This window comes from Marmota flaviventris, chromosome 8, assembly GCF_047511675.1.
Source record: "Marmota flaviventris isolate mMarFla1 chromosome 8, mMarFla1.hap1, whole genome shotgun sequence".
NCBI lineage: Eukaryota > Metazoa > Chordata > Mammalia > Rodentia > Sciuridae > Marmota > Marmota flaviventris.
This window is the reverse complement of record NC_092505.1, coordinates 130,444,567-130,459,097: the sequence shown is the minus strand read 5'-3', so window position 1 is coordinate 130,459,097 and position 14,531 is coordinate 130,444,567. Positions and strand designations below refer to the sequence as shown.

Genomic DNA, 14,531 nt, shown 5'->3' with positions numbered 1-14,531 from the left:
ATCTCCAAGGATGAAATAATTGAAAGTTGGTAGTTCCTTGTGATCAAATGGTAGCCGGACAGTATGTAATAACAGGTTTACAATCCCGGCACAGGAATCGCCCTACCTAACTTGTTTTATAGAAGCAGATTGCATTCAGTCATGCTGAAAGGACCATCATTCTGAAGGTCAGTCAGTTATTGGAAGAGATTTGGTCTGAAAAACAAAACCAAAATTTCTTTAGCATTGTCAGTCTCGATAAATGAGGTTGCTGTGCTTCAAGGATAAAACCCTATTTCTTAGTGTCTTTTTTTTTTTAAATCCAAAAAGTACAACTGTGATAACTTTTTGCACTAGACAGTATATTTTCAGACAGAGTATTTTTAAAGGCCCTAGATGAAAGGAGTATGAACTTTTCTTTTAAATTTGATTATGAGTTTTTATTTTAGGAATTTTAATTATGTAACCAGAAGCATTCTCTTCAAAGGGAATGGAAGGATTAAAGATGAACAATGAAGCTTTCATGTGAGCAAACATTCACCATTATTTATTAGGAGCTTTATGTACAACATAACCTCTTTCTAACTCAGGCCACATCTCCATGTGGAAAGCCACAGTCAAAACATAGTTCTTTGATCTTTCTCTCCTGACCATCACCCTGTGATGGTTTAATTGCATATTAATGATACTTATTAAGTAAATTTAACTCTTAAGATAGCCTAGAAGGGGATAGGAAGGATTTCCTTTGACCAAGTCACTTCCCCTCTTTGCATCTGAGATTAGATCAGTAATTTGCAAAGTAGGCAGCTCTTGGGACCTCCAAGATTGGGCAGTGGGAAATGTACTGAGCAGCATGAGGACAGAAGCTGTGTTTTTACTGCTTGTCTCTGTTTTTCCAGACTCTAACATTATGTCTGGTGTATAAAAGGCCCTTCAAAAGTATTTTAAAATGTTTTTGGAAGCAATTAGATACAAACTGCCTTCCTTTATCAGCATCCAAGATTGTTTCAATCTTATCTATTTTATAAATTGAATTTCTACATAAAATTGTGTTTTGAAAAAGATAGATTCCACTAAAAAAAGTTAAATAACCTGTGATTGGGTAAGTGATATCTAAATTCCCTTCTAAACTGTATGATTTTGTAGAAATGAGCATTAGACACAAAATATACATTTATCTCTGCCTGGAGTCCCACTAAAGTGACAGTAAAGAAATAAAGCTGCTGATATAAACCTACAAGAAAAAAAGGAATAGAAGAAAGCTGTTGGTGAATTTCAGATGAGGAAAAACAGATGGGTGAGTGGTAACTGATCTAGAAAACAAATCTGAAAGCCAAGTGCCTAAGATGTGTATGGGAGGGAAGAGAGGGCAGGAGGAGGACTAGGAGAAGCAAGCCAACTGAACCCTCAGGATCTTGGAAAGGCTCAGAATTTGGAAGCCCCTGTTACTGCTGAAGGCAAGACGTGTGTGAAGATGAAAATAGGAGGAACGATGACAGTGTGCATAAGTATCAAGAGATCCCAGGTCCCTTTCCCTGCACTGGCACTCCCAGGGAGTTCCTCTCCATAGTCAAGGCAGAAGACACAAGATTTGATTTGGGGAGATTAAATGAGAGAGGTTCTGGACATAGGGACACCAGGGACACCAAAGAGCAGGCCAATGTGATGTGAAAAAGGGATACAGTGAAAATCTGCATGTTGGATGAGGAAATCCCCAGGCACCACTCCTGCTTGGCTTCTGAAATACTTTCAGGACAGCACAGGCCCCTTCAGAAGGTATCTCTCGAAGAGGACCTGTCTAAGAATCCTACAGGCTATGACATTCTCCCTCAAAAATGGTAGGAATAAGCCCTACCAGTTAATGATCACTGGATCCACAGAAAGAGCTTAAATTGTTTGGGTTTTTTTTTTTTTTATGTTTCATACTTAGATGTAAACCTATAGCCAATTTGCAGCTGATAGCTGAGGAAATCTAACAAAGATGGATGTCAAAACAAAAATATATAAAATACTCAGGAAACAAACAATGTAGGGGAAAATTTTCAAAACAATGTATTTTTTTAAAAATCGGAGAAGATATTACATCAAAGAAACAAGCAAACAAAAAGGAATATACAGAAAATAAGAAAGAGCTCTTGAAATTATAATTTTAATTGCAAAATAAGAAAATTCAGTCAAAGTTTGGGAGATAAAGTTGAGAATTTCCAGAATTAAAAAAATTGAAAAAGATCAGTCTAGGTGGTTCAGCATCTAATTAATAGAAATTTCTGGAAATAACAGAAAAAGAAGAAATTAATCAAAGGAATAAGAAAAATGTCTAGAGATAATAAAACAGATCATTTATAAGGTATCAGGAAAAAGGATGGGGTCTTATCTTTACTAAAGATTTGTTGTCTAAGGTTTAACCTAGAATTTTTTACATATCCAAACCAACAATCAAGTGTGAGAGAAGAATAAAGACATTTTTCAGGCATGCAGTCTCAACAAATGAGGTCTCAGATATATACTTTCCATGGCTTTTCCTGTAATGTTTCTAGAAGTTATACTCTATCAAAAAATAAGAATAAATCAACAAAGAGTTAGACATGAAGTTTAAGAGATTAACAGGATTCCCACAATGAGAGTAAAGGGAGGTTCCCAGGTGCCAGCTGGACAACAGGCCTGCAGAAAAATCTGTTCTGATTGAAATGGGTCAGAAGGCTGAAAACTGAATGGAATTTTCCTGAGGAGGAATGGATCTAAAGAATTTAACTATAATGAGAGAAGTTTTTAGGTTCTTTGGTGAGTTAGAGATGAATTAGGAAGAAGTAATCAGAAAAGTAAGCAATGTAAAAACTTCAAGGCAATTATTAATTCCAGGAAAAACAAAAAGTTAGAAAGAAAATTTAATCTGCATGCACTAAAGGCTTGTCTGTGCATAATGTTTACAGTCATAATAATTTAAATATTGAATTATTTAAAAACTTATTATACCTATATTGGAACAATGGATATGGAAAGATATGAGGGAGGGAGAGAGGGAGAAAGGGAGAGGGAGAGAGAGGGGGGGGGGCGGGGAGGGAGGGAGATAGAGAACACCTGATGACAGAGGCGGGGAGGAAAAAGAACAAAATTCAAATTCCCATGGGATTCAGTGGCACAAGCTGTAATCCCAGCTACTCAGGAGGCTGAGGCAAGATAATTCCAATTTTGAGGCTAGCCTGGGTGACTTAGTGAGTCCCTGTCCCAAAATAAAATTAAAAGAGTTAGAGATATAGCTCTGTGGTAAAGTATTTGGCTAGCATGCTTGAGACCCTGGGTTTAATCCCCAGTACCATTCACATACACACACACACACACACACACACACACACACACTTCAAATTCTCCAGACATTAGTAGGATGTTCATATGTTGTACAAAATGTAAAATAAAAAATAGTTGTATAAATGTGATATGGAAAAACAAAGGTAAATACAAGAATAGTTAAAAAGTTAAATATAGTTGACTTTGGAGAATGGAACTTGAAAGTGAAGCAGGGAACTGCTTTTTTTATTATCAAATTGTTAGCTTTGGCTTTAAAAATTACCATGTATGTGAATTCTTAGACTATAAATCAACTTTTAAAAATGAATATTGGTGTAAACATAAGAGTGCTGCTATTTTCCCCCTTCACCCCAGTAGGGGATTGAATCCAGGGCCTCTCATGCTAGGTAAGTGCTGTTCCGCTGAACTACATCCCCAGGCCTTTTTATGTTATTTTTAGATAGAGACTCACTCAATTGCCCAGGCTAGTCTTGTACTTGAGATCCTCTTGCCACAGCCTCCTGAGTAACTGGGATTATAGGTATGTGGCTCCCTGCCCAGTTTAGATATCTGTTTGATATGCTGATTTCATTTCCTTTGGATATATACCCAGAAGCTGGAACATATGATAGATATATTTAGTTTTTTAAAGAACTATATTCTCCATAATATCTATACTAACTTATATTCCCACCATAAATTATACAGTTAAAATCATCATCATCATCATCATCATCATCATCATCATCATCATCATCAAAGAGCATTGGAAAGCAAAGAGCCCATTATTGTTTTTCCATTACTTTATTAATCTCTTATCAAAGCTGGATTAGGAGTTTTGGATACCTTGATTATTGAGAAGAGTATAGTAAACCTAAATTTTTAAATTAATAAGACTTAAATTGTAAAACAAAAAAATTACATGTACCTTGAAGTTAAAATAGCTTCTTTCCAGACCGACCAGTTGCAAGATTCTGAAAAAAAATTTATTGAAGCTGAATGCTTTTCAGTTTGGGATGTCCCTGTTCTTCTTGTGTCCTAGAATCAATTGGCATGATTTATAGGACATTTTAGTATCAACTTTGTGTAAACTGCTAAAGTGCTTGTTTTCTAAAACTGGACAAGACAGGAAGCCCCTTAACCCCTCTACTGCTTCTTTTGACTGTGATGACCTCTTATGGTGACATTTGTGCTATTGGGTGGTGGAGTCTAACTAATGCTACTACTCAAAATGAGGGGGTCCTTTGATGATGACTTTGAGACGATGGGAGACATTGAGATGATGGGAGCACATGCTTTTGAAATACCTGTCTGAGGAGGGAACTCACAGAATGATCCTCATTACTGAGGAGACATTTGCTACTTTTAGGGTGCCACGCTCTTTTTTGCCTTTACATAGTAACCACGAAGACAATCTCTTGTGGTCTTATAGGGGATGAGAGTTTAGGATTACTGAGGTAGTTGGTATTTGCTTTGCTCTAACTACGGTTTTAGGAGACTCACACATTATAATAATAGAGTTTATTAATCATTGTTGTCATTAATATATGTAAGAATGTTAACAGATCCAAGGGACAATTTAAATTTAAATATATCAGAGTTTAATCTTTGTCACTTCAAAATTAAACCTCTGTGAAATGAGATGGCCTTACTCATACTTTACCTATGTTCAGCATCAGATTATACATTTCAGAAATATCCAGTTGGTATACACCACAGTGAATCTCACCATCATATACATCCACAAGACTGGGATCCTAATTAGAATAAGGTATACTTTATGCTTGTATAAATACATTAAAATATATTCTACTGTCTTGTATAACTAAAAAAAAAAACAAATAAAAAAGAAATATACTGTTGCCCATAGAGCACATTAAGATGTTAAGTATCTTCCACAAACTTCTCAAGAGCTTCTCCTAATCCTCAACAAGAAAGGAAAGAATAGTAGAGATATCCTTTCTTGTGATTTGTAATGAACAAAATTGTTTTAACCTTGCAGCCCTGAAAATGTTAGTGCAGTGGTTTGACCCCATTCCAGACCCCAGATCTAGTTTTATTTTTACTTCAAACAGAGACAGTATATTTTTCCTTCCTTTATCACAGGTGAGTGACCTGTGCATTAGAAAGTATCCTTTTGCATTCCAACTTCAATGTATTGTCTCCTCTGTAGTATCTAGGTCAGATTGGTTCAGTGGTTCCCACAACTTGAGCACATATCAGAATCGTTTAGAAGCTTAAAACAACACAGGTCTGGTGTATAACCAAGAATTTGTATTTCTGGCAATTTCTCATGTGATGCTGATGTTCCAGATCCAGAAATCACTTTGAAAATCATGGCTTTTGAAGTATATTAGGGCCCCAAGTTATTATCATGCATACCCACCCCAATATGTAACTCAAACAAAAAAATACTGAAGTATAAAATAAACACTTGGTTTCTTAAAATTCTAGAGGTCTTATCTATATATGAAAATTAAATAGCTTATTTTTAGATTGTTTTTTCTCTTTATGGTCCTGTCAGTATATACTGGGCTATCTGGCCCTGTATACAGGGCATCATTGGACCCTGTATTGTGTTTCTGCTTCCTTGTCAGAACTCACGTCAGACATCTAGGAAGGCCTGGCAGGTTTGAGGCATTGCATGAGGTATTGGATGTTGAGATCCATTTGAAACATAGTGTCATCCATGGAGTGGAGCCCAGGATAAAATTGCAAATCTTTGTAACAATACCAGGGAGCACTAACTGGGCATTTATTTTAATACATGGAAGACAAATTATTGTCTAAAATAGAGGTATTTTATAAAGCCCCAAATTACCTTCAAAATTTCTCAGGGGAGCAAGATTAGTTATAAGCCAGATATTAAGTGATTCTAGGCAGAATTAGAAGAGGGAAGAAGGAGAACATTTAAAAGGAAACTGAAAGACCAGAAATAGGGGTGTGGATAGATAGCTAAGAATGTAGACAGAGGCCATTTTACTGAGGGTAAATAATTTTATTTATTTATTTTTTTTATTTTTTCAGGAATTTATTTATATTACTGTATTAATAGTCCATTTGCTTCCAATTTCTATAGAGTGTACCATTGTACATATTCATATGTGGTAGAACCAATACTCTGAAAATACAGTTTGCCTCTGACATTCTTTCGCCACAAAAAGTGCAATGATTAACATCTTCATGCTTGTCTTCTTCTTTTTTTTTTTTAAATTTTTTATTGTTGGTTGTTCAAAACATTACAAATTTCTTGATATATCATATTTCACACTTTGATTCAAGTGGGTTATGAACTCCCATTTTTACCCTGCTGCCTTTCCTATCCTCTACTGTCCCCCATCCCCTCCCCTCCCCTCCCCTCTTCTCTCTCTACCCCCTCTACTGTCATTCATTTCTCCCCCTTGTATTATTTTTCCCTTTCCCCTCACTTCCTCTTGTATGTACTTTTGTATAACCCTGAGGGTCTCCTTCCATTTCCATGCAATTTCCCCTTCTCTCTCCCTTTCCCTCCCACCTCTCATCCCTGTTTAATGTTAATTTTCTTCTCCTGCTCTTCGTCCCTACTCTGTTCTTAGTTACTCTCCTTATATCAAAGAAGACATTAGGCATTTGTTTTTTAGGGATTGGCTAGCTTCACTTAGCATAATCTGCTCTAATGCCATCCATTTCCCTGCAAATTCTATGATTTTGTCATTTTTTAATGCAGAGTAATACTCCATTGTATATAAATGCCACATTTTTTTTATCCATTCGTCTATTGAAGGGCATCTAGGTTGGTTCCACAGTCTTGCTATTGTGAATTGTGCTGCTATGAACATCGATGTAGCAGTGTCCCTGTAGCATGCTCTTTTTAGGTCTTTAGGGAATAGACCGAGAAGGGGAATAGCTGGGTCAAATGGTGGCTCCATTCCCAGATTTCCAAGAAATCTCCATACTGCTTTCCAAATTGGCTGCACTAATTTGCAGTCCCACCAGCAATGTACAAGTGTACCCTTTTCCCCACATCCTCGCCAGCACTTGTTGTTGTTTGACTTCATAATGGCTGCCAATCTTACTGGAGTGAGATGGTATCTTAGGGTGGTTTTGATTTGCATTTCTCTGACAGCTAGAGATGGTGAGCATTTTTTCATGTACTTGTTGATTGACTGTATGTCCTCCTCTGAGAAGTGTCTGTTCAGGTCCTTGGCCCATTTGTTGATTGGGTTGTTTGTTTTCTTATTGTCTAATTTTTTGAGTTCTTTGTATACTCTGGATATTAGGGCTCTATCTGAAGTGTGAGGAGTAAAGATTTGTTCCCAGGGTGTAGGCTCCCTATTTACCTCTCTTATTGTTTCTTTTGCTGAGAAAAAACTTTTTAGTTTGAGTAAGTCCCATTTGTTGATTCTAGTTATTAACTTTTGTGCTATGGGTGTCCTATTGAGGAATTTGGAGCCCGACCCCACCGTATGTAGATCGTAGCCAACTTTTTCTTCTATCAGACGCCGTGTCTCTGATTTGATATCGAGCTCCTTGATCCATTTTGAATTAACTTTTGTGCGTGGCGAGAGAAAGGGATTCAGTTTCATTTTGTTGCATATGGATTTCCAGTTTTCCCAGCACCATTTGTTGAAGATGCTATCCTTCCTCCATTGCATGCTTTTAGCCCCTTTATCAAATATAAGATAGTTGTAGTTTTGTGGATTGGTTTCTGTGTCCTCTATTCTGTACCATTGGTCCACCCGCCTGTTTTGGTACTAGTACCATGCTGTTTTTGTTACTATTGCTCTGTACTATAGTTTGAAGTCTGGTATCGCTATACCGCCTGATTCACACTTCCTGCTTAGCATTGTTTTTGCTATTCTGGGTCTTTTATTTTTCCATATGAATTTCATGATTGCTTTCTCTATTTCTACAAGAAATGCCGTTGGGATTTTGATTGGCATTGCATTAAACCTATAGAGAACTTTTGGTAATATCGCCATTTTGATGATGTTAGTTCTGCCTATCCATGAACAGGGTATATTTTTCCATCTTCTAAGATCTTCTTCTATTTCTCTCTTTAGGGTTCTGCAGTTTTCATTGTATAAGTCTTTCACCTCTTTTGTTAGGTTGATTCCCAATTATTTTATTTTTTTTGAAGATATTGTGAATGGAGTGGTTGTCCTCATTTCCATTTCAGAGGATTTGTCGCTGATATACAGGAATGCCTTTGATTTATGTGTGTTGATTTTATATCCTGCCACTTTGCTGAATTCATTTATTAGCTCTAATAGTTTCTTTGTAGAGCCTTTTGGGTCTGCTAGGTATAGAATCATGTCCCCTGCAAATAGTGATAATTTAAGTTCTTCTTTCCCTATTTTGATGCCTTTAATTTCTTTCATCTGTCTAATTGCTCTGGCCAGTGTTTCGAGAACTATGTTGAACAGAAGTGGAGAGAGAGGGCATCCCTGTCTTGTTCCAGATTTTAGAGGGAATGCCTTCAATTTTTCTCCATTCAGAATGATGCTAGCCTGAGGCTTAGCATAAATTGCTTTTACAATATTGAGGTATGTTCCTGTTATCCCTAGTTTTTCTAGAGTTTTGAACATAAAGGGATGCTGTACTTTGTCGAATGCTTTTTCCGCGTCTATCGAGATGATCATATGGTTCTTATTTTTAAGTCTATTGATGTGGTGAATAACATTTATTGATTTCCGTATATTGAACCAGCCTTGCATCCCAGGGATGAATCCTACTTGATCATGGTGCACAATTTTTTTTTGATGTGTTTTTGTATCCGATTTGCCAGAATTTTATTGAGGATTTTTGCATCTAGGTTCATTAGAGATATTGGTCTGTAGTTTTCTTTCTTTGAAGTGTCTTTGTCTGGTTTAGGTATCAGGGTGATGTTGGCCTCGTAGAATGAATTTGGAAGTTCTCCCTCTTTTTCTATTTCCTGAAGTACCTTGAAAAGTATTGGCATTAGTTCCTCTTTAAAGGTTTTGTAAAACTCTGCTGTATACCCATCCGGTCCTGGGCTTTTCTTAGTTGGTAGTCTTTTGATGGTTTCTTCTATTTCCTCAATTGATATTGGTCTGTTTTGGTTGTCTATATCCTCCTGACTCAATCTGGGCAGATCATATGACTTAAGAAATTTATCTATGCCTTCACTATCTTCTAATTTATTGGAGTATAAGGATTCAAAATAATTTTTGATTATCTTCTGTATTTCTGAAGTGTCTGTTGTGATATTGCCTTTTTCATCCCGTATGCTAGTAATTTGAGTTCTCTCTCTTCTTCTCTTCACTAGCATGGCTAAGGGTCTGTCGATTTTATTTATTTTTTCAAAGAACCAACTTTTAGTTTTGTCAATTTTTTCAATTGTTTCTTTTGTTTCGATTTCATTAATTTCAGCTCTGATTTTAATTATTTCTTGCCTTCTACTTCTTTTGCTGTTGTTTTGCTCTTCTCTTTCTAGGATTTTGAGATGAAGTATGAGATCATTTATTTGTTGGTTTTTTCTTTTTTTAAGGAATGAACTCCACGCAATGAATTTTCCTCTTAGAACTGCTTTCAATGTGTCCCATAGATTCCGATATGTTGTGTCTGTGTTTTCATTTATCTCTAAGAATTTTTTAATTTCCTCCTTGATGTCTTCTATAACCCATTGATCATTCAGTAACCTATTGTTCATTCTCCAAGTGATGTATGCTTTTTCCTTCCTTCTTTTATCGTTGATTTTCAGTTTCATTCCATTATGATCAGATAAGATGCATGGTATTATCTCTACTCCTTTATATTGTCTAAGAGTTGCCCTGTGACATAATATGTGATCTATTTTTGAGAAGGATCCATGTGCTGCTGAGAAAAAAGTGTAACTGCTTGATGTTGGGTTGTATATTCTATATATGTCAATTAAGTCTAGGTTATTAATTGTGTTATTGAGTTCTATAGTTTCCTTATTCAACTTTTGTTTGGAAGATCTGTCCAGTGGCGAGAGAGGCGTGTTGAAGTCTCCCATGATTATTGTATGGTGGTCTATTAGACTCTTGAACTTGAGAAGATTTTGTTTGATGAACATAGCTGCACCATTGTTTGGGGCATATATATTTATGATTGTTATGTCGTGTTGGTGTATGGTTCCCTTAAGCAGTATGTAGTGTCCCTCTTTATCCCTTTTGATTAACTTTGGCTTGAAATCTATTTTATTTGATATGAGTATGGACACTGCTGCTTGTTTCCGAAGTCCATATGAGTGATATGATTTTTCCCAACCTTTCACCTTCAGTCTATGTATGTCTTTTCCTATCAAATGCGTCTCCTGTAGGCAGCATATTGTTGGGTCTTGTTTTGGGATCCATTCTACTAGCCTGTGTCTCTTAATTGGTGAGTTTAAGCCGTTAACATTTAGGGTTATTATTGAGATATGGGTTGTTCTTCCAGCCATATTTGTTTATTTCTGTTACTAAAGATGGTTTGTTTTCCTCTTTGATTATTTTCGCCCCCTTTACTGTCCTACCTCCCACTGTTGGTTTCCATTGTTATTTTCCATTTCCTCTTCCTGTAATGTTTTGCCAAGGATGTTTTGAAGAGATGGTTTTCTAGCTGCAAATTCTTTTAACTTTTGTTTATCGTGGAAGGTTTTAATTTCATCTTCCATCCTGAAGCTTAATTTCGCTGGATACACAATTCTTGGTTGGAACCCATTTTCTTTCAGTGTTTGAAATATGTTATTCCAGGATCTTATAGCTTTCAGAGTCTGTGTTGAAAGATCAGCTGTTATCCTGATTGGCTTACCCCTAAATGTAATCTGCTTCCTTTCTCTTGTAGCTTTTAAAATTCTCTCCTTATTCTGTATGTTGGGCATCTTCAATATAATGTGTCTAGGTGTGGATCTCTTATGATTTTGCACATTCGGCGTCCTGTAGGCTTCTAGGATTTGGGATTCTGTCTCATTCTTCAAGTCTGGAAAGTTTTCTCGTATTATTTCATTGAATAGATTGCTCATTCCTTTGGTTTGGAGTTCTGTACCTTCCTGTATCCCAATGACTCTTAAGTTTGGTCTCTTAATGTTATCCCATATTTCTTGGATGTTCTGCTCATGGTTTCTTAACAGTCTTGCTGAGCTGTCTATGTTCTTTTCAAGTTGAAATACTTTGTCTTCATTGTCTGATGTTCTATCTTCTAAGTGTTCTACTCTGCTGGTAGTATTCTCCATTGAGTTTTTAAGTTGGTTTATTGCTTCCTGCATTTCTAGGATTTCTGTTTGTTTGTTTTTTATAACCTCTATCTCCCTGTATAGTTGATCCTTTGCTTCCTGGATTTGTTTGTGTAATTCATTGTCGAAGTGATCTTTCATTGTCTGATTTTGCTGTTTAATGTCTTCCTTGATACTCCAGATCATCTGAAGCATGTATATCCTGAATTGTTTATCTGACATTCCATCTGCTGCAGCTGTTACCTCTTCTAAAGTTGAGTTGACCTGCATTGCTTGTGGTCCTTTCTTTCCTTGTCTTTTCATACTGCTTGCATTTCTTTCTGCTTGGTGAAACTGTTGTGTTTTTGAAATGTTTTTTTCCCCTATATATTTATATTGCTCTTGTATAGTTGAAAAGTCTCCCTTGCAGGGTCGGGCGGCGGTCTGCCTACCTTGCAGGCGCGGGCTCTCTCCTTACTCCAATTGGAGTGTCGTGATTACCACGCCGGCAGGTCACTGGGCCTGTTCCGGGCACGGGCGGCGGCTCTGTTCTGCCCCTACTCTAACTGGGGTGACGAGTGTACCACGCCGGCAGGCCACCGGGCCTGATCTGCCGGTCGGTTGCAGGTCTGCCTACCCTGCAGGCGCGGATGGCGGCTCTGCTCTGCCCCCCCTCCAATTGGTGTGACTTGTCTACCACACCCGCGGACCGCTGAGCCTGTTCCGGGCGCGGGCGAAGGCTCTGTTCTGTTCCTACTCCAATTGGGGTGACGTGCCTACCACCCTGGCCGGCCGCTGGGCCTGTTCCACCAGTCGGTCGCAGGTCTGCCTACCTTGCGGGCACGGGCGGTGGCTCTGCTCTGCCCCTACTCCAAATGGGGTGACGTGTCTGTCACACCAGCAGGCCACTGGGCCTGTCCCGCTGGTCAGTCGCAGGTCTGCCCACCTTTCGGGCACGGGTGGCGGCTCTGCTCTGCCCCTACTCCAATTGGGGTGTCGTGACTACCACGCCGGCAGGTCGCTGGGCCTGTTCCTGGCACGGGCGGCGACTCTGCTCTGCCCCTACTCCAATTGGGGTGACATGTGTACCACGCCGGCAGGCTCCTGGGTCTGATCCGCCGGTCTTTCACAGGTCTGCCTACCTTGCAGGCGCGGGCGGCGGCTCTGCCCTGCTCCTCCTACCACGCCTGCGAACCACTGGGCCTGATCTGCAGGTTGGTCGCAGGTCTGCTCACCCTGAGCGCACGGGTGGCGGTTCCGCTCCGCCCCCACTCCAATTGGGGTCACGTGACCACCACACCGGCGGGGCCTGATCCGGGCGCGGGCGAAGGCTCTGCTCTTCCCCTACTCCAGTTGGGGTGACTTGTGTACCATGCTGGCAGGCCGCTGGGCCTGACCCGCCAGTCTGTCGCAGGTCTGCTTACCTTGCAGGCACGGGCGGCGGCTCTGCCCTGCCCCTCCTACCACGCCCGTGTACCACTGGGTCGCCGGTCTGCCCACCTTGCGGGCGCGGGTGGCGGCTCCGCTCCGCCCCCTCTCCAATTGCGGTCCCGTGACCACCACTCTGGCGAGCCGCTGGGCCTGCTCTGGGCACGGGCGGCGGCCCGGCTCCTCCCCTCTGGCTCGACGACAAATCGAGAGAAACCCTGGTGTCTGTGCCTCACCCTCCCTACCAGGAGACCAACTGTTTCTGTCGCCGCTGGTATTGATGAAGTTCTCTCCTCCGCCGCTTTCTGATGACATCAGATCTCTGCCATGTTGGTATCCTATGCGAATGGCAGCATTTCGTTCCCTTTGCCGGGTAACCAAAGCAACGGGTGATTCCTGACCGGTCCTCAGCAGGACCCGGACCGAGAAGCTGTTTCCGCGGGCTCCTTAGCCCTGGGGCAGGGCAGCTCCGGGAGCCGGAACTCGGCCGCTCCGTGCTCGGTGTATGCTCTGATAAGAGCAGGCTCCAAGCAGCAGTTTCCGCGGGCTCCTACGCCCTGGGCCAGGGCCGCTCCGGGAGCCGGAACTCGGCCGCTCCGTGCTCGGTGTATGCTCTGATAAGAGCAGGCTCCAAGAAGCACTCAGGCACTGAGCCTGAGTAATCTGTCTGCAAGCCGCAGGCGAATGGCAGCCTGAAATTACCTGTTCTATGGCTGAATGAGCTGCGGTCAGTCGAAAACAGGGATGGTGACGTCAGCTTTCCAATATGGTGGCCGCTGGCCTCCTCTGTGGTCTGACCAGTGTGGAGAACCGAGATGGACCGCTTCCTTCCCCAGTCTCGAACCCAGAATTCAGCACTGAGTACGGCGCTTGCACGCCTGGCAGAAACTGAAGCGCTGTATCCCTGCGCCGCTGTCTCCTCGTTTCCCAGCGCGCGCTGCAGACTCTAGCCGCGGGGCGATTTGCTGAATAAGCAGTGTTACCCTCCGTGCAACAAATCTCTCGCGTTTGAGTCCCCGTAGCTGATCCTCGTGCGATGGAAATCCTTCCTCCAGGTTCCGGAGCACCCCACTATTGCTGGAAATTCCTAACCAAGGGTAAATACTTTTAAACATAATTTTTTATAGCTGAAATGTGTAAGCTCTCTTCCCATTTCCCTCCTTGCCCTATAAATGGTTTACAAAGCTTATTTTTATAATAAGCCAGATGCCACAGAGTGATGAAAGAAACAAGACCCCTGTCTTAATGAGTTCCCATCCAGGAAGGCAGATAATCCTAGGGCACTGTGACATGCACAGCACACAGAGTGAGCAAGGGAGGTGGTGTGCATCAGCAGAGTGAGGGCACGTCCACTGTGGGGCAAGGCCCAGGTAGGCTGCAGAGAGGAGGGGAAGGTTTGTAATCCCTGCATCTTGGAGGGCAGGGCAAGGTCAAGTTCACTATACTGTTCTCAGAGTCTAAACACACAGCATGACACAGCGTAGTTTTGCAATAACTATTTAATGAATTAATGGAACGATAAATGTAAAGATGCCAAGTAGTCAGGAAGGAGTAGTGTTCTCTAGAAAGAATCAAGCAGGGTGAAACAACTGAGTATATTCAAGGAACTTCTTACTGAGGAAGAGATTGGCAAACCCAGGTATATAATGCCAAGACCATGGAGAACCTCATGTGCCAGGTTAGG

The 14,531-nt window shown here is 40.6% G+C and overlaps 1 protein-coding gene across 1 annotated transcript in view; it reads left to right on the top strand.

Annotated features, from left to right (window-relative positions):
• Nek11 (NIMA related kinase 11) overlaps window positions 1–14,531 on the top strand; it is a 337,064-nt gene that overhangs the window by 246,342 nt on the left and 76,191 nt on the right. The gene's annotated exons all lie outside the window — the stretch shown is intronic.